At 38.6% G+C, this 21,028-nt stretch overlaps 1 protein-coding gene across 1 annotated transcript in view; it reads right to left on the bottom strand.

The window, feature by feature from the left end:
* The window catches only part of LOC137639538 (uncharacterized), a 320,634-nt gene that overhangs the window by 130,711 nt on the left and 168,895 nt on the right, over positions 1-21,028 (bottom strand). The gene's annotated exons all lie outside the window — the stretch shown is intronic.

Consider the following 21,028-nt stretch of genomic DNA (forward strand, 5'->3'; position numbering starts at 1 on the left):
CACCCCAGTAGCAACAGGAAATCGGCAGCACAATTGGCTAAGTGGCAACTCTGGTCTGATGCATTGAGAGGGGTAATCTTCTATTCCGACATTAGGGCTCCAATTAAATTGCCAACTAATGATGTAGAGAACGTTCCCAATTCATTGAATCGAACTGTATGTTGAACACGTTATGTAAATTAATAAATTACACTATCAAAAACCCTCGTACACAGAAAGTGTCAATTTTATTTTTCTAAATGGGATATTTTTTATAATTCACTGCAGTAAGCCAACACCGACATTTTGAGAACTTTGAGACTAAATAGCCATGCACTCGGAGCAAACTATAGCATTTCAAATTTCCAAAAGGGGAACAATAAACTACAATGTGTGTGTGATTCGCTCAACATTTGCTGGAATTCTTCCAAGGCTTTAAACCTCCTTGTTAATGGGTTGCGCAAAGGAAGAGGGGAATGATGGAAAGAGAGGGGGGGGGTGAATCGAGGGTCTCTCTCTCTCTCTCTCTCTCTCTCTCTCTCTCTCTCATCCACACAATTAACCTTAGTCCACACAGCAAGATCCCTTCGTTATGGTAAAACTCGTTGTGCGAAAACTCTTGGGTCTCCAGCTCAACCAACCATTCCTTATACTTCCGAAAGAGACCATTTGGCATACTTTTAGTTGTTGTGATGGAAGAAACGGTCATAAAAAATGCGTAGCTTCACTTTAACCTCATTTTTTATAATCCTCATCCTATTCTCAGATTTTTTACACTAATGATCTCCAACCTACAGAGAGGGCTCTCTTCTGCAAACTAACGTCATACTGCAGTATGGTAAATGACTTGGCACTTGCGTTAACGACAAAAAACACTTAGGGTGGGCTCTCAATAAACAACCTATTCTCTCTCTCTCTCTCTCTCTCTCTCTCTCTCTCTCTCTCTCTCTCTCTCTTCTCTCTCTCTCTCTCTCTCTCTCTCCTCTCAGTATGAAAACATAACTAGGAGGTTACTTGGAAAAAATGTTAAATTAGTATAGCAAATGCACGTTTGTGATATTTAAAAAAATATTTCATACGAGAGTACTAAACCAAAGCTCAATTGACATAATGCGAAAATTATATTATGAATTATCAATTCTTATAAGACTTTTCATTCTAATTTGAATGGATTAGACACGATATCAGCTGAAATAATTCTGAAAAAAGCTACTAGTAGTTATATCACTCAATTCAGCATTTATTCAAAATGCAAATCCCTAAATGCTATCGAAGAAGTTTCATCAAAATCCTGAAAATATTACCAGCAGTCCAAATGGGAGGGCTACAGGATTAATACTTGTACAACCAACACCAAAGTGGACGTAAATAACAGAAGACAGATTTCGACTACAACTCTACGGTTTTTGCGACCGTGTTTCAATAACCATTTTCAAACTATCAAAAGAGAATACACTTAAACCAATATTGTTCGAAAGCCAGGAATCCTTAATCAATAATTCATCCCATTTAATCTTGAAAAGGAGCAATAAAATATAACAAAAGCGCACGATGACAGAAGACGACTTGTCCTTAGCTACTGAAGCACTCTACCTACAAACCCCTATCCCACCATGGATCTAGAAGCCCAAGCAAATATTGTAATGGCAGGGTAAAAGCACCTGTTAATAAACACTAAGTAAATGTGCAGTGAACAAGCAAAGAGGTCAATACACCCTTCACACACATCCTGTATTCAGAACAACTTAAGAAAAAAAAAAATCATCGAAGCATAAGAGAAAAAATGGAAAAGCAGCAAACAAAGATTTTAACATTGCTTTTTTACTTGATTAAAAAACTCAGAGCAAAAAATTATGAATAGGATTATATATCATATTTCAAGAGATTAAACGGTGACTTAACTAATTCAACGGATATTGAAAACATACTCCAATACAAAAGTCCTCCAAGATTATGACTATACCATCTGCTCGTCCTCAAGTTTCCAGGGATCCAACAATCCTCTTATTCAGTTAATAGGAATTCAAAGTTTTGTTGATAGTACAATACGTACATGGAGAAGTCCTCAATATGTTTTTAGATTTATTTCGCACTGTGTACTGTATGGTAAAATAAAGCGGGTAGTGCTAAGTGCTATGTCACTGTTGTTACAAAGTTTCCTGGAACCAGGGTACGATTCCCAGCCGGTCAGAAGCTATGGTATTGAATAGTTCTGCCTGGGGCTCTGATCCCGAGGTCTGTAAGAGAATCCAAACATTAATGTGACAATATATATGGCTTATTAGAATATACATACATACATATATATATATATATATATATATATATATATATATATATATATATATATATATATATATATATATATTTATATATATACATATATATACACATATAAAATATATTATATATATACATATAAAAGAAATTTATATATATATATATATATTATATATATACATTATATATATTATACACATTAAATATCACATAAGGTTGGGCTCAAGACGTATAGATGACAGACAGGTGATGAGAACGGAATCTGCAACGAAGATGAAATACCATTGGGAGGAAAGACTAATGTGGTGGAATAATTTAAATATTACGAATTATCTCTAATACAGGGTCTTTAGAATTGGAGTTTAATGAAAGACTGGAAAAAGCAAATCACACAATATCTAGGTTAAGTAAAATATGGTAATCAAATCGCTTGAAATTACATATAAAAATCAGTTAGCCGTATTATATGGACATGGGTCGTGGTATGAAAATGAAACAATATTCAACAGTTTTCAGATTGAGACAAAGCCCTCAGAAGGATATTGGGAGCTAAATGGAAGGTCGTGATTAGAATGAAACTAAGAGAAATTACTCCAGTGCCATGTAAGGATGAGATCATTGTGAGGGGTAGATGGAGATTTTTTGGGCACGTTTCTTTGCACTTCCCATGAGAGATTGGTTCTCTTGATTTCAACTGGGCTCCACAAGGCACTAGAAGAGTTGGAAGACCCAGGCCTACATGGCTGCGGATTATGAAGCGTGAAGTAGAGGAGGATGAATGGATAAGCATTGATTTAAAAGTTCAAGATAGGGACGATTGGGAATTCTAACTGAAGCCTTGTGTTTAGTGACCGTAGGCGGAGGTAAGGTAATATATATATATATATATATATATATATATATATAGTATATATTATATATATATAATATATATATAATATATATATATATATATATATCATAGCTTAAAGATATGAGAGAGAGAGAGAGAGAGAGAGAGAGAGAGAGAGAGAGAGAGAGAGAGAGAGAGAGAGAGATTTACGTCCTCGCCGAAAAAGTTTACCATTTTCTTGACAGATCATCGCAAAATTGATTCAACAATGACAAATCGCATTGGTGTCGAACGGCTGTCGGACGGTGCACGAAGAATACTTCCACCAATGTCAACAGAGAACTGCTGCAGTAAGCGGCTTTGCTCTGCTTGGGGAGGGGACTAGAGATAGGGGGTGAATGGACTTCATTTCATCTGGGGGAGAGCGAAAAGAAAGGATGATACGGAAAGCTTGCCCCGGAAAAAGGCAAAGGAAGGATGACATTCTCTCTCTCTCTCTCAAATTTTTTTTTTCTTTTTTTGCAAATCACACTTCTACTACTACAAAACATTTTCAACAAACTGATCTCTCGAGCTCTATACAGTCTCCAGAAGGAACTGTTATTTTAGGTTTTTTACCTGTTCTCTTTTTAATTCGGCCTAAACGTGTTCTTGAGCCATCTTTTTCCTGCCCATTCCATCAAAACCATTTACACAGATTATATCTTAAGACACCAAGGTCCTTTACTATACTCATTGGCAGGATCCTTATCCTGCAACATTGCAAGGTGAACGACACAAAAATTAAGGTATTGTTTTTGAAACTTCGTCAAAATTCCAGGATTGATTTGATAAGACGAATGATAAAACTATTAATGAATTGTTCAACATCTCAGGTTATCGCTGGATTTTTGGCAACATTAAACGTTTCTCAACTGGCTTGATAGAATATCAAAATTAAATCAATCTATCGTAACTAAAACACAAAAATTCCGATAATGGTCTCGATAAAACGGAAAAAATAACTATATATTTAAAAGTAAACGCTTATTACTTAAATATTGCGAAGAAATTTATTCATTAGATTAAGTTCAATTGGTTTCTGAAGTGATAATTTATTGGCCAATAAATGAGTTTCCATTTATCTGAATATGAACTTTCTAAATTTGTAATCCATCTTTGTTAAAAATATATCTTTTGAATATAGACAATCTAAAAATTCTATAATTTGATTAATGGAATTATAAGAAGATTTAAAAAAAATTTTCATAATGTAAAATCAATAAAATAATTATGTACTAAAATAACAACAATGACCTAACAAAAAATACTATACCACTCTGTACAAGGTGTGAAGGGGTCGCGCGTCCAGCTAAGCCTTAACGAAAAGTTACATTGATAACTGAAATTTCTATGACAACGATCTCCAAAGTTATGGCTTATTACGTGAATTGGACATTTAGCTTGACGGTGACCTTGACCTTTGAACTTCCAAAATTCAAACATTTCCAGCTTTTTGTATAGCAGTTAATCTCTACAAGTTTCATTACTCTTAATTAAAATTGTACTCAAGAAGCTGTTTACAAACAAACAAACACACTCAAACAGGGGCGAAAACATAGCTTCCTTCCTATATCGTTGGCGGAGGTAAAATTACAACAATAAAAATATACGCCACAATGAGAATCACTGGAACTGGAGGGTGTAAGGGAGAGAGTCGGGAGGAATGAAAAACAAAAACAAAAGCAGTTTTTGCCTTCGGGAAGGTGATCTTGTCCCGCTAATTAACAACAGAGAAAAGGAACCCCAGGGTACTCTCTCAATAGCTTACACAAAATATGATGCTCTCTCTCTCTCTCTCTCTCTCTCTCTCTCTCTCTCTCTCTCTCTCTCTCTCTCTCTCTCTACTATAGAGTACATTACAAAAAAAAGTATGGAATGTAGGACAAAGGTGACTGGGTGAGAGAAAGAAAAAGTGCCTGGTGATCAATTACTTGATTATCGCCCGAAACAATTGGGCGAACAGCAACAAGTTAGAATTACAGTACAACAATACGATGGATTTTGTGATCGTCCTCACAAAGAATACCAATCGGCTTACATTACATACTTCAGTGTCTCCATGCTCGAGTCAAGAGAAGAGTCGGAGGAAAAAAATAACTGCTGAAGCTGCATCTCCCACTAGGCTATGCCACGTCAATCTCCAAGACGTCAATCTCTAAGGGAAGACACGTGTACGTAAAAATAAGTACTTGCTATACCAAAACCTAACGAGAAATTTAAATCTCTACGATTTTTATGCATTATTTGTGTGACAGCAATAATAATAATCCTAATCAAAATTTTCCACGCACAAAAATATATAAATTTATATCTTCCTTCCCCTGTTTCGTTTGCAGTCTCTGGGGACCTATTCTGTTATTTCCCTTCTTCATCTATTATATATACACATACAATATGTATATGTATATATAAACTATCTAAACACAATACATAAACATATATATAAACATACAAATATACAAGTGTTGTGTATGTGTATAAATGCACACGAGGCCGGAACGAAAGTAAAATCCCTCTTCATGTCGAATGAATCCAAGAGAAAGCGACCACCGTCAAAGATTGCATAAATATGAGTCTCTTGGCTAAAGACGACACACGAAAAGAAAAGTGGTTTTCGCTTTGACCCTTCATCGCTTATTGCCCATTCGACCCATCTCCAGCAACATCACATTATTTCGTTCCCCCAGTATTCTTTCTTCATATATATCATACTAGTTAACATATGCATTCATATGTCAACCAATAAGAACGGCAATGCAGAAGAGCATTATTACAAACCTAATTATATTAGGCTATATCAATCCGGAAACATTTGCACCCTCTAATCCCACCGCTTTACGGTTTCAATTACTACTAGACGAAAACAGAATATTACATATTCCTGCATATAATATTTGTAACAATTATCAAGACAATTAAAATCATAGTAACATAGAAAAATTCACAGCAACTACTACCAGTAGTTTCCTCTTATGTCTGTTTTACTCATTAATACCATCGAGGCTACTATTCCATATCAGAAAGGACTGTAAGTAGACACTTATCAGACAACTAAGTAAAACTTATAACATTATGGCCTGCTTGACTTTGTACGCTACTTTCAAGAGAATAAAGACTCGTCGATTTCATACAAGTGTAAAAAATCAGAATATTTCAGAGGGATTGTAAAATTTTTCTTGGTAGTTATCAACGAACAGAGAATTCATGCACAGATATCTTTATTAGAGTAGGAATCATCTTTCACCCTGCTGTACAATGCTAAAGACATGCATGTAAAACACGAGATTTTCAATGCATATTAAACATGCCCGGAATGTCTCCATTACTGAGGCTATTAACACAGTTTTACCTTTTTTTAAAAGATAAAATTGATACCTGCTAGAATTTTCTACAACAAACCTCAAAATAACAAGTAGATTTCTTTTCTATTTCTGGGATGTAGAAAGAAATTTCTAATGGAATTATATTTCGACACAAGCGAAGCATCAAAGGAATCAAAATTCTGTTTCTATGAATAGGAATAACACCAAAGATTGCAGTCAACCATGTTACGACTTACAGAGTAAAAATGGTGAGCCAAGGAACACCGCGGCATATAGACATATAGCCTATACGTATATACATACATACATACATACATACATACATACATACAGTATATGCGTATATACAGTATATACATACATACATATACACATTATATATATATATATATATATATATATATATATATATACACATTATACAGTAGTAAACGAAATGAAGTTATGAAAAGTAAAATGTAATTTTCTCTAAAAGAACTAAATAAGTATTCAATCAGAAGGTCCTATCAGCATTAACTTATGCATAAGACTCTTTGAACCTTATTAATGCCTTAGAACAGAAGCTAGCTACAGCTATGAAAAGAATAACGATGGGAATAACACTAAGAGACAGAACGAGAGAGCAACCTGGATACGAGATCAAACAAAAGTAGAGGATAGTCTAACAACATGTAAGAATAAGTATTGGACATGGGCAGGGTATATAATGGAAATGACATGTAATATATGGACATTACGAATAAAGGAATGGGTCCCCAGAAATTACAAATGAAGCAAGTGAGGTTACGGAAAACTATGGATTAACGACCTTAAAAAGGTTGTGGGTGTGGACTAGCATAGAAAGGCCATAAACAGATGCAAGTAGAAGGGCATGTCTGAGGTCTTTGTTCTGCAGTGAACTAGGTACGATTGATGATTAAATATATATATATATATATATATATATATATATATATATATATATATATATATATATATACACATATACAAACACACACACATATATATATATATATATATATATATATATATATATATATAATATATATATATATAGCGTATGTGATGACTAATATATATAAGACAAAAATAAGTCGTAAATGTGAGTTAATATTACCCTACTCTTCCCGGAGAGAAAATTAAAATTTCTGGATGTAGAGTACCATATTGGGAAAAAAAATAATGAGAAGTGTGAATAATTCTGAATGTACGTTAAAATACAATGAATAAAAGAGGGCACCGAAGGACGTGCACTTGGGAGAAAATACCCACGTTCGTTGTTCGAATGAAGTGGAAGACCCGATTTAGTATTTATGTATGTGGGCGCGTGCACCGCACCGACTGCAAAGCTCTTACCTCTACAATACGGTCTTGAGAAATGAGGGAAAGTTTTTCGTGCGTAAATCTTCCCTTTGAATGCATGTTGCTGAAATGCAAATAATAAACTTCCCCCATCTCTCTCTCTCTCTCTCTCTCTCTCTCTCTCTCTCTCTCTCTCTCTCTCTCTCTCTCTCTCTCGGACTATGATGACGTATCCTACATCTCGTTTTTATGAAATAACCTTTCGCGTAACGAAAAATAATTCATCTTCCGGTGCCCAAAAACATATACACACGATCCTGGGATAAATAGCGATGAATGCACCGCATTAAAGGCCAAATACTTCAGCAAGATCATACAACCCGAGGATTAAAAGCTTGTGTGTTTTACACACCCCCCCCCCCTTAAAAAAAAAAAAGCTTTGATGTTACACTATCCTGTGTAGGTATTAAGTGGTGCATCAGTGAAGCAGTCAAGATAGCTAGATAAGAAAAACTGCAGCGAAAGCATTGTCAATGTCAACTCATAAGAGTTGAGGAGAGAGTGGAAAAGGCGGAGGAGGAGGAGTAGTAGATGACTGGTGGTGGAGTGGTAGGGGCTGTAGTAGTAAGGGCGTGAAGAGGGAAAGTGGTTGGGCCAGTTTATTCAGTCTCGGGTCACCTGTGTTGTTCACCTGGCTGGCTCATGGGACCCTTCCCATCTCTCTCTCTCTCTCTCTCTCTCTCTCTCTCTCTCTCTCTCTCTCTCTCTCTCTCTCTCTCTCTCTCTCTCGTGCAGCCTTTTCCATCCAAATCGACCCTATAACCCCCTTATGCAAAGGTTGCACGTTTTTAAAACTTCCCTTGGTGCTTAACCAGGGTCAATAAGGTTAAAAAAAACAAAAAACCTCTTAAAGATAATTCTTTTCCAATATGGAAGTTGAGAAAAAGTTGTTAGTGAAAAGGAGAGAAATAGAAGGTAGAAAACAAATCAGAGATTACAATCAAAACTAATATAACAAGACAACCGTTAAAATGACAGGTCACCAGTCGTACAATTTACTATATATCAACATTTTGAGAGCTAAGCTATTTTACCCCATGATATAAATTTACCGTCTACTCTCTCTCTCTCACACACACACACACACACACACACACACACACACACACACACACACACAAACACACACACAAACACACACACACTGACTGGAAGAAAATAGTGAAGAACAGTGTTTCCAAGTTTCTCACCGGACTGATTTTTTCATCCCAAATCCGGATGTCTAATATGATCTGATCATATATTTAAATTCCGAAACAATAATTTCAGCTTCGCAATCTACTCGATAACGCATTTCCACAAAATTAAGCAATTCTAAAATCAAAAGCACGCAAAAACCAATACAATAGTTGTTTCATTCTTTCGGTGTATAAACTTTCCAATTCAAGGGTCCGCTACTAAATCATACTTCAATTGGATGTCATTTCGATGTTAGCTTCGAAAAAAGGGGGTGTTCTTAAATCACTGTACCACACTAAGGTTCTATTGAGTTCTTAATTTCTAATATAATCTCAAATAGCCGAACAATTAAAGATTAAATATCATAAAAATAGACCAGAGAAAATACAATTAGAACATTTCTATGGTGATTACGAAGTCATCATAAACTGACAACAACTACAACATCCACTTGACGCAAGGTTTGGATCATTCTACGCATTTATGCTATTGAGAAAAAAAAAAACATTTAGCAATCACCTTACGCATATCATTAAACTAAAGACTGTATGACAAAGGTGAGATGGCCAATACCCTGAAATCTTAAAATGACTAACCGAATATGGTAATAATCATATGATAGCAAAGTCAAAGACAAACAAACTACCAGTTATGCAATAAAATTAACCAAGCTACTTTAACATTACTGCCAATACTAGCGACCATAATGATGAGGAGAAAAAAAAAAAAAAAAAAAGGCTGGCATAACTGTCATAATATAAATCGTCAGTTAAGTAAATAAAAACAAAGAGGAAGACATTCTTTTCTTCAGTTTTTAAAAAGACAAACATTTAAAGTCAGACAACAGACACGCTGGTCTATTATTATATAAAGGGAAGCAGGTACCCACCACATAATGTACAATATTACAAAATTTCCACGGATCATTGCCTTTATGGCTTCTTCAGAATACGGGTATATTAAAAAAAAAAATTTAGTACTTAAAAAAAATTGCTAAATGCTACATAATAAAAAATAAATTGCATTAGTATGTGTGTTATCATCTAAATAAGAGGAAGTGTCCTGTGAAATATTTAAACCTCCATCCCTCTTATTTTTCGTCCCATTAACATACGGTGCTGAATGATAGTCAAAAACTTTAGTCTCTCTCTCTCTCTCTCTCTCTCTCTCTCTCTCTCTCTCTCTCTCTCTCTCTCTCTCTCTCTCTCTCCGCGAGGGCACTTTTTGTCTTTCGATTCCATATCACATTTCCGGCGACACTAAGAGTAATGTCCATTCTTACCATCTTCACTCGAATTTACATTAGCATATTCTATGTTTATCTATGATTCTTCTTAATGGGTACTGAATGTAATAAAGATTTCAAGTTATAACAAGAATTTACAATAACCATTATAATATCCGATATATACAATTGGAGACTAACTGCAAAACAAGTCAACAACCTAGCTATATTGAGAGAGAGAGAGAGAGAGAGAGAGAGAGAGAGAGAGAGAGAGAGAGAGAGAGAGAGAGAGCCGTCTTCCATCAAACGCCCTATGTTAATGTTAATATTTCTGGTGGGCTAAACATGTTAGTGTCTGTTAGAGGTAGAGGGGAGGCCACGCCCTTTAGGAATTACTCATAAGCTTGCTTTACGTAAGTGTCTGGAGCTAAAAATAGAATCCCAGCTTTCTTCGCAATGTGTGATGTGGTCCTATCTCTATGTCACTTCTTGTTTACAAGGTTTGTCATCTAGCCTATGCACTTATGAAGCCTGATCGTGTACAACAGATAACTGTGATATTAGTAACATTCAAATAAACTATGTTCGTATTTCGGATAAGTTAGTTATCACCATTACCAGACAACATACTGTTATCCACTTTACATATTATTATTGAAAGATTCCTTTAACCAAATTAAAAGATAACTTATATAACCAATCAAAATCGAGGAATACGATAATGAATCTATTATTTGGTTTAATTGTGATAGCATTGCTGTTTGGGGATTTTTGTCCAAATTAAGGCAGTCCTGTGTAAATAAGTATAATAACCTTCTTGACTAATGTAGGATTGTGAATCACCAGGAATTTCTAGCATTTCCTGAGAACACTAGAAGCCATTTATACCCTTACATAGAAACAAAGCACTAAACTGCACAGCTGCTTATCATCGCTCCTTAAAAGACATCAAAGCCTTTGACCTACTGTAAAATGGTTTTGCTATGGCAAGGCACTTTTTAAATTAGTACAAACACTCAAAAGAGATTCAGCCACATTCATCCAGTAGATTTAATTGAGAAAATATGCGTTAATCTTTTTATAAACATGGGAAAAAAAGTTACTATCATTTTACAACATACGAGTGAGAATATTGAAATAAATAAACAAAATAATTAAATCACCCGATATCAAATAAGAAATTAATGAATATAAACAAACCTTTCTTGCTAAAAAAATCTGCGAGGTAAGCTTGAGAAAATTACAAGAAACAAATAAGCAATATATCTCAATAATGGTTAAAATATACAGCAAATATAAAAAAGAAAAAAAAATCTATAACCTCTTATCTCGTATCCTCTCTCGTGACGTCGCAAATATGGGCGGGAAGAGTCAACTGAAAGTGAGTAGATAAGAAGAATAGCAAACAAAGGAACAGCATCTTATCTATAAGGTCCTAAATCATTAGCCTGCATGAGGCTAAAGTTTCGGTAAGCGTCACTTTCTCGGCACCTTCGAATCGACAGAATAAACATATAGACCTATAAATGGACACAACGGAAAAGAGAAAAAAGAAACTTAAAGGAGTGTCATCAATGTGGACGACCACTTGTGTATGCATATATATATATATATATATATATATATATATATATATATATATATATATATATATATATATATATACGTAATTTGTAAATTATTCAAAGAATAATGAAACAAAAGTGCAATTTAAGACCTATGTTTATAATTTTCTCTTGGATGAATTTAGTGATTCATGCCATTAATAATATGATGGCCTTGGGTATGGATAGTAACATCTTTTAAATTGGCAAAATATTGTAGAAATGCGATTTTAAAATTAAAAATAAGTGGAACACCAATTTGAAGCCAAGATCTTATGCGATGTCTTTGTGTGGTTACGATAGAGTAGCCACTTTTGCACCTTTAATAATATTTAGAGGCCTTAGTCAAAATAATTTTGGAAAGTATGATGAAATTATTTTAAGTGCGTTTGCTAGAGTATTAAATCAGTCCACACCCCTTTTCTTTTAACCTAGAATTGAATTGTGTACATAGAAATAATTCAAATTAAGTTGTGTAAATGTGTTTAGTAGCATGGGGGGAGGGGGTTACAGCCGGAAAAAATGCCCAAGAGAATCGGTTAAGTCGATACCCGATTAAGTCACGCAACAAAGGAAAATGATCGACAGTCAGGTAGTATGAACAGTCACCCCCACGCATTGAGCAAAGGTTAAAAGCAAAGTATACCTGATCCGTAACACTTCTCTTAAAACATCGTCATAATGGCATTACGCCCTAGACTTCTTAAAACAGTTGTATGTACCCGCTGTGAATAAAATGAATTATTCAATGAAATTAGTCGTAGAATCATCAAATAAAAGAAAATATATCCATTAATTGTTATTCCTCTGCCAAAATAAGGCCACACTGTCGCTATGCAGGGATCCATCACGGATTCAAGGATATATTGGACCCCGCACTGGTGCTAAGAATAGCATGGTATGGATTTGCAATCATCCTTCGAGGGGCCGAGTTCTAACAAAACCCCACTAGTCGACACGCTTGGTTTCATGCGAGTTACCTCCAGAAAATGTACGACACCATGATTGTAGTCTTCTGAAGTTTTATATAAAAAAGTATCATTCAATAAAGGAGTTTATCAATAAACATTGTTAGTTTTGCAAAGGGACACAATCCATCAGAAGAAAAATTGAAGATAAGTAAACATTGGACCTTCTGCGTACGTATAACAACTATTGGAAAGCTTACGAAAACATACTAGCTGCTATTCAATGCCACATTTTGACCAGATATCTTACACACAGCCGTACAGGATCTCCATCAAAACTACAAAAGCCAGAGAGACTTTCCCGCTATGGCTCACTATGAGGCACCCAATTAATCACCTGAATATCACCAAGAAGCTATTCTTCACGAACACTCTCAGCCGATTCTTTCCTCACACTCTCGGGTCAATTCAAAGGCCTCTTTTGTATACCAACTCTGCAAAAACTTAGTGACGGAGAGATGGGTACAAAACATGGGAGGGGGAAAGGAAGCTTCAAGGCCGCTGGAAATTGATGATGACCAAGAGCTTACTGTGAAGATTATATACAGAGAACATGACAGACTTTTGGGACTGACACACTCACACACACACACTCTCTCTCTCTCTCTCTCTCTCTCTCTCTCTCTCTCTCTCTCTCTCTCTCTCTCTCTCTCTCTCTCTCTCTCTCTCATAAAACGTCAGTTACAAGAACAATTCAGAATACAAGGCTTTCACAAAAAGTCTATAATGTTTTTCATCATAACCACAGACGACAAACACCACTTTAACAGACAGCCAGCAAACCCAGTCATCGACATATAATGGCACAAGCATCGTATTTACACAGGTTTTTATAAAGATATCCCAATTGGGAAATAAAATTGAGGAAATTATTCTCCAAAATCTGGCCAGCGCAAAAACAGATAATGGAGGATAGAAAATTCTTGAAATCTTACCCGGGATTTATAACAAAATTGCTGCTATATGAAGGCCTGAACTTTATATTCTGTGGAACTCAGAATTATATATATCTGACCCCTGGCTTTTAAAAAGAAAAAGACGGTCATTTTAAACCTTAAAAGGATTGATGCATTGATATTGAAAAAATACATGCATATTTGAAATTACATTTACTAATTGAAAACAACATTCACTAATAGGATTCTAAAAGAACACTAAGAAACTGCCAGCCGATAGACAAAATATATTTCACAATTAGATATGCGACTCATAATGGTTATCCTGTAATCATAATTTATATATATATAGCCCAGCGGCATAGTAAGAAATATGAAACCAATTGTTCAAATTGTTCTAAAAGCACCAAAATTGGCACACATGTGGATTAATACATTCTGAACAATTTTGGATATGGAGGCATTCAAGATTCTCCCTGTAGCACATTTGGCGGCCATTTTTCAAAATGGCCGCTATTTACCGTTAGCGTCATTGAATATGTACCATAATTTGTCTTTTTGTGGATGCTAAAGGTGATAAGTGTGCTAGAGGTGATAAGTATTGTACAATTACACATACTTCTGTGCTTACCAAATAATTTGGCTACTATTTCACAAGAAAATGAATTTTACTTTGCAGCGACAGCGTTGGTGGCAGTGACGGCGGCTGCAGTAATAGTATAGTGTTGATAGTCATGGTGCTTGTAGTAGTAACTTGTGGTAACATGGTGGTGTTTTGTGTCTTTGCAGGTGAGGCAGCAGCAGCACCACCTGACATCAGAGACGCATTGTTCCAGACTGCAGCCATGGCAAAGAAGTTCCAACTGGTCGATACTTTTGTGCAACGTACTCCCACAACACCTCCTGAGACAAACTGGAAGCTGTGTCTTGTATGTCAAGAGGAGACAACAGAGTCACTTGTCTGCCCAGTACTGTCTAAACGCCGAGACCCTGGGAGTGGATACACGACAATGGCTGCAAACTTGGTCAAATTTGATGAACTCGGAGAACTGCCAAGAACTGTTCAGTTACAGAGACTAGATGAAGGACAAGGTGTTGAGGCGACAATGGTTGCCCACCAGGCCAAGTGGCATAAAACATGTATGCTCAAATACAATAACACAATGCTACGAAGAGCAGAGAAGAGACGCATCGCAAGCAGCTCAGCATTTGATAGTACTGACAATGTCCAGGCCAAGCGCGCCAGAACACACTCTTCAGAAGCCACTACCAGCGGTACCTCCTGCTTTTTCTGTGGAAAGTCTGGCACAGAGACCCTACATGAAGTAACAACCTTCCAGGTGGACACACGCGTACGGAAGTGTGCAGCGCAAGTTGGGGACAATGAACTCATAGCCAGGCTCAGCATGGGTGATATGGTGGCTCTGGAGGCCAAGTACCATTCCAAGTGTTTGTTGGCTCTTTACTATCGTGCAAAGACCACTGTAGAAGCCGAGCAGAAAACTGACCATGAAGGTGTAATGTCAAGAATCGTACTGGCTGAACTGGTCCTGTATATCGAGGAAACCCACCTAGAAGAGGGCACCACCCCAGTCTTCAGACTCGCAGAACTTGTAAAGCTATACACAACAAGAATGGAACAGCTCGGGGTTGTTTTGTGCCAGAAAGTTAATAGCACAAGGCTGAAAGAGCGCCTGTTAGCCCAGATACCAGGCCTGAGATCCCACAGCAAAGGCCGAGATGTTTTACTAGCGTTTGATGAAGACATTGGTGAAGCGCTAGGCAAAGCCTGCGAGCAAGACTGTGACACTGAGGCAGTTCACCTTGCGCGTGCTGCACAGATAGTTCGTCGATATATGTTTGAAGACACTTACCAATTCCGTGGATCATTCCCGGGCGGCTGTCAGGAGGACTCTGTGCCAAACGTACTAGTTGCAATGGTAAATATGGTGCTGGATGGCCCCACCATCAAGAATCAAAGCCATTCCTCTTCAACACAAGCAGCTCTTTCCATTGCGCAGCTTCTCAAGTTCAACAGTGTCAAGCAAAGTCGGAAGCAGGGAGCAACCAAGACACAGGAGCCTCCAGCTGTCAGACAGTACGTCTCAAGAAACTCCTCTTCCAACCTATGTTGGGCTGATGCTGTATGCTGAAACACGCAAGAGAGGACTTGTGGACAAGCTCTTCTCTCTGGGCCTAAGCATCTCATATGACAGAGTCCTACGTCTTTCTGCCCAGATGGGAAACAGCGTGTGTCAGCTGTACCACATAGAGGAAGTGGTCTGCCCGCCTACCCTGCGTAGCAATGTGTTCACAACTGCGGCTGTGGACAACATTGACCAAAACCCAAGTGCCACCACAGCCAAGAATTCATTCCATGGAACAGGAATCTCGCTTTTTCAACACCCAACGTGTGCAGATGAGGGAGTGGATCGTAGCATTGCTCTCACTGGGCGTGATACTGGATCAAAGACGGTTGAGCCTCTACCAGAATATTACACGGATGTACGTCCTGTTGCTTCTTCTGTCAAAGGGCAAATGATCCCAGCTACTTCTGTGACCTCTCTTAGACGCCACAACTGTGAGCAGCACATAGAAGATGAGTATATGTGGCTGGAGAACACGAGAAGTGTTCTCAAAGATGATGTTGAGGCCTGTGAAAACACATCATGGGCTGCATACCATGCAAGGCACCAAGATCCAAAGCAACCAGTCATCACACCAACGTCCCTGCTTCCCTTGTTCCAGGAGAGTGCTCACACTGTGGCAATGATCAGACACTCTATTGATGTAGTCAGGAGTGCAGTTAAACATCTCAACCCAGGCCAAACTCCAGTTCTGACTTGCGACCAGCCACTATTCACTCTAGCAAAACAGATCCAGTGGAAGTGGCCAAACACATATGGAGAAGACCAACTGGTGGTGATGTTTGGGGGGTTGCATATTGAGATGACGGCACTGAAGACCCTGGGTGACTGGTTGCAGGGAAGTGGGTGGACCCAAGCACTGGTACAAGCAGAGATCACAACTGAAGGAATAGCAGACTCATTTCTTCGAGCAGCTCACGTCACACGCACCAGAAGAGCACACCAAGTCACAGCGGCTGCGTTGTATAATCTCCAACGGCGTGCCTATGACAAGTACAGCACCACCAATACAGAAGATGATGAGCACCCTGAAAGCTTCGAAGACTGGTGCAGTCAGAGAGAACAGAGTTATCCGCAGTTTCAGTACTGGTCAACAGTCTTGGCACTGGAGCTGTCCACTCTGATCTATGTGCGATCTCTGAGAGAAGCCAATTTTAGCATGTACGTGGATGCTCTGACAGAACTGGCTCCGTGGTTCTTCGCACTAGACCACACGAACTATGCCCGATGGATACCAGTGCATCTACGGGACATGGCAGAACTGGCAAACAAACATCCAGACGTCTTCACAGAGTTTAGCAAGGGACACTTCACAGTCCAGAAGACCAAGAGGATCTTTTCAGCAATCCCTCTTGACCAAGGACATGAGCAGAACAACGCGTATGTCAAGGGTGATGGAGGAGCCATCGGCCTCACAGACAATCCAACTGCACTGAGGCGCTGGATGGTTGCCGGACCGGAGGTTGCTAGAGTGATTGTGGAATTTGACGACTTCAATCTGCATCCACACGATCAAGAGGAGACACGTCACCACGAAGAGACACCAAGTGTGCAGAACACTTTTGCCAGAGATGTGCGCTCACTCGTGGCCGTCATTGAAGAGCTGGGCAACCCTTTCGAGGAGGACAGTCAGGACTTGCTGGTGCTCGACACAAAGGAGATCGCAGACCCTGCAGTCATAGAAAAAGTCCGTAACGCCAAGCAGATTGGCCAAGACCAGTTTGAAGCATTCTCAAAGGAATGCATCGTGGACAGAACCAAGTCCATTGAGGTGGCAATCCACCGGAACAAGCTACCACTGTTTGCGACCAAGAGAGGACCCAATATACCCAAAGGAAAAGAACAGGTCAAATCTCTGAAGAATGATGTTGCGCTCTTCGCACGATTATATATCGGCTGCCAGACCCGTGATGGGAATCTAGAAGAGTTCTTCAGGCATGAAAATCAGCAATGCCCTCCAGCTTTATCTGACGGAGGGAGACTGTACCTAGGGAGCAAGAGTGACTTGCTGGTGTGCCTTGAAGGCCATGCTGAGCCTCAGTTTGAAGCTCCTACTGTCACTGCTGTTGTCCTCGATGGAGCAGTAATCGTACAGATGTTGAAGCCGGGTACTGCCAACACGTTCGAGGAATATGCACAGCAAGTGTTCATCCCATACGTTGTACAACGTTTCCAACATGTATCACGTCTTGACCTTGTGTGGGACAGCTACAGAGCAGATTCCCTGAAGGCATCAACCAGAGAACAGCGTGGAAAGGGAGTACGTCGGCGTGTTGTCGACTCAGCAGTCATACCAGGAAATTGGCAAAGTTTCCTGCGAGTTGATAGCAACAAAGTGGAGCTCTTCAGCTACCTCTCCACCATGCTTGCAGAGTCCTTTCAAGAAGAAGGCAAGGAACTGGTCGTCACTGATGGGGAGCAGGTGATCTGTGTTCCACAGCAAGAGGATGTCAACTCACTCGCACCATGCAACCAAGAAGAGGCAGACACCCGCATGATGCTACATGTAGCACATGCTGCACAACATGGTCACCACCAGATACAGGTTCGAACAGTAGACAGTGACGTCGTGGTCCTAGCAGTGATGGTAGTCCAGAAACTACCAGCTGGAGACGAACTCTGGGTAGCCTTTGGGACAGGCAAGAACTACCGCTACATTGCAGCCCATGAAATTGCTTCCTCCCTTGGTCCAGAGAAGGCATGTGCTCTTCCAATGTTTCATGCCATCACAGGGTGTGATACTGTGTCAGCCTTCGTCGGACATGGGAAGAAATCTGCCTGGGCAACATGGAACACGCTGCCAGAACTCACTGATGCCCTGCTGAGTCTGGCAAATGCACCCACAAGCATCCAAGAGGATACAATGCATGTCATCGAGAGGTTTGTCATACTCCTGTATGACCGCACAAGCAAATGCAAGGACGTCAACAAGGCGAGAAAGCAGCTCTTTGCAAAGACGAACTCTGTTCAGAACATCCCGCCAACCTACGCTGCTCTGGAGCAGCATGTGAAGAGATCTGCCCTTCAGGGTGGTCATGTCTGGGGCCAGGCATTGGTACCAACGCCCGTGCTCCCTCCACCAACAGACTGGGGCTGGCATCGGAGTGATGATGGGCTCTACACACCACTCTGGACCACACTCCCTGAGGCATCCAAGGCCTGCTATGAGCTGGTGTCTTGCGGATGCAAGAAAGGCTGCAAAAACCGCTGCAAGTGCAAGAACGCTTCACTGCAATGCACTGGTCTATGTTTCTGTGAAGGCGAATGCCAGTAGATTGGGACAGAAAACTTGCTAACCAACATTATGATCTGTAGACATTCATAATTCTGGTGACCAGATTTGAAAAGTTCGGAATCATAATTAACATAGTGTGGCAAAATCTACGTTATTGTATTACATGTATGTACTGCAGGATTACACAAGTACTGTGCCTAGAGACTGGGCTTTTGGTCGACTATATAACTACAATCTGACCATACTGTAAACTTCCCGTACTCTGTGTATTATTTTGACTAGCAATTTGAAATAAAAAAGCAACTTGAGCAATTAAAGTGTGTTCCTGAAATCAGGTACTGGTTATTAGAGGTATTATGTCATTGAGTATTGAAATCTTCATCAAATGTCCACTTTTTCCACAAAATGGCGGCCAGTTTGGGGGCCATTTTTGAGAAGATTCATTTAAATATCTGTTAAACATTTATTGATGTTAATTCTGATGTAAAAAAAGGGAATTTTGGCCCATCTAGCACCAAACTAACGACACATAATGAAGTCTATGTAATGACGCTAATGTTAAATGGCGGCCATTTTGAACAATGGCCGCCATATCTTCCTAAGGGCTAATCTTGAATGCCTCCAAATCCAAAAATGTTTAGAATATATTAATCTACATGTGTGCCAATTTTGGTGCTTTTAGACCAATTTGAACAATTGGTCTGCTATGCCGCTGTACTAATATATATATATATATATATATATATATATATATATATATATATATATATATATATATAATATATATATATATATATATATATATATATACATATTCATATATATAATATATATATATGTGTGTGTGTGCAAATAAGTTTTCATAATTCAATTTTTGTAGCAATTTAACCCATTTCTGTGTATAATTGCATGTGCCGAAGCTAATCCACTCCAGGACAAAGGCCTCAAACATGCCCCACTCACAAGTTTATGGTTTTTTGACAGTCTATAACAGCATTTTTAAGCTCGTCAATCCATCGCCGTCTTTTTCTTCCCCTGAAATCTCTCTCTCTCTCTCTCTCTCTCTCTCTCTCCTCTCTCTCCTCTCTCTCCTCTCTCTCTCTCTCTCTCTCTCTCTCATAATCCGGATAATGTTCGAGCTTACCCAATTCCCAAACAGCAACAACAAGCAAATTGAAAACCACGAATGCTGACCTCAGCAAGAACGCCACCAACCGCAGTAATGTAAGAGCGCCTCTGAGAACTAATCTCCCATTTGCAACTGCTGATAAGGAACCCTACTTCCGCTTTTGTCTGTGAGAATAGAATATTCCATGTTCCTGCTACCATCTGTGATTCTCCATCCTATGAGGTCTTGCTCCTTCACTCCTATTAATTAGTATAATTAAGACAAGAGGCTGATAAGTCGTAAGGAGGGGTAATTAGTCAATTACGTGTCATAGCTGCAACATGGTGCTCTCATTAACGAGCGCACATCCGGATGCCTGAAGTCGAATTTCATGAAACATGGTGGGTGATATGAACCAAGTAAAAAAAAAAAAATTATTCTTCTTTGTCTGCATCTTTTCCCACTTCCATGTGGGGTCGATGTTTTTTAGTAGTTTTGTTTTTTCTTCTAAAAAAACATCGACCCCCACATGGAAGTGGGGAAAAGATGTAAACAAAGAAGAATTTTTTTTTTTTTTTTAATTGGTTCATATCACCATGTTTCATGAAATTCGACTTCAGGCATCCGGATGTGAGCTCGTTAATGAGAGCACCATGTTGCAGCTATGACACGTAATTGACTAATACCAAGTAAAAAAAACTAGCTGTGGAAAAAAAGTGTGAATGGTTCATGCTACTTTTAAGTAATATTAAGATTTTATTATCAACTATGGATGACCGCAACGCCACCTACAACAGGACTAACATTACATCAATAGACCATAACCTTCGAGTAAGGGAGCAATATCA

This window comes from Palaemon carinicauda, chromosome 4 (assembly GCF_036898095.1).
Source record: "Palaemon carinicauda isolate YSFRI2023 chromosome 4, ASM3689809v2, whole genome shotgun sequence".
In the NCBI taxonomy this organism is placed as follows: domain Eukaryota; kingdom Metazoa; phylum Arthropoda; class Malacostraca; order Decapoda; family Palaemonidae; genus Palaemon; species Palaemon carinicauda.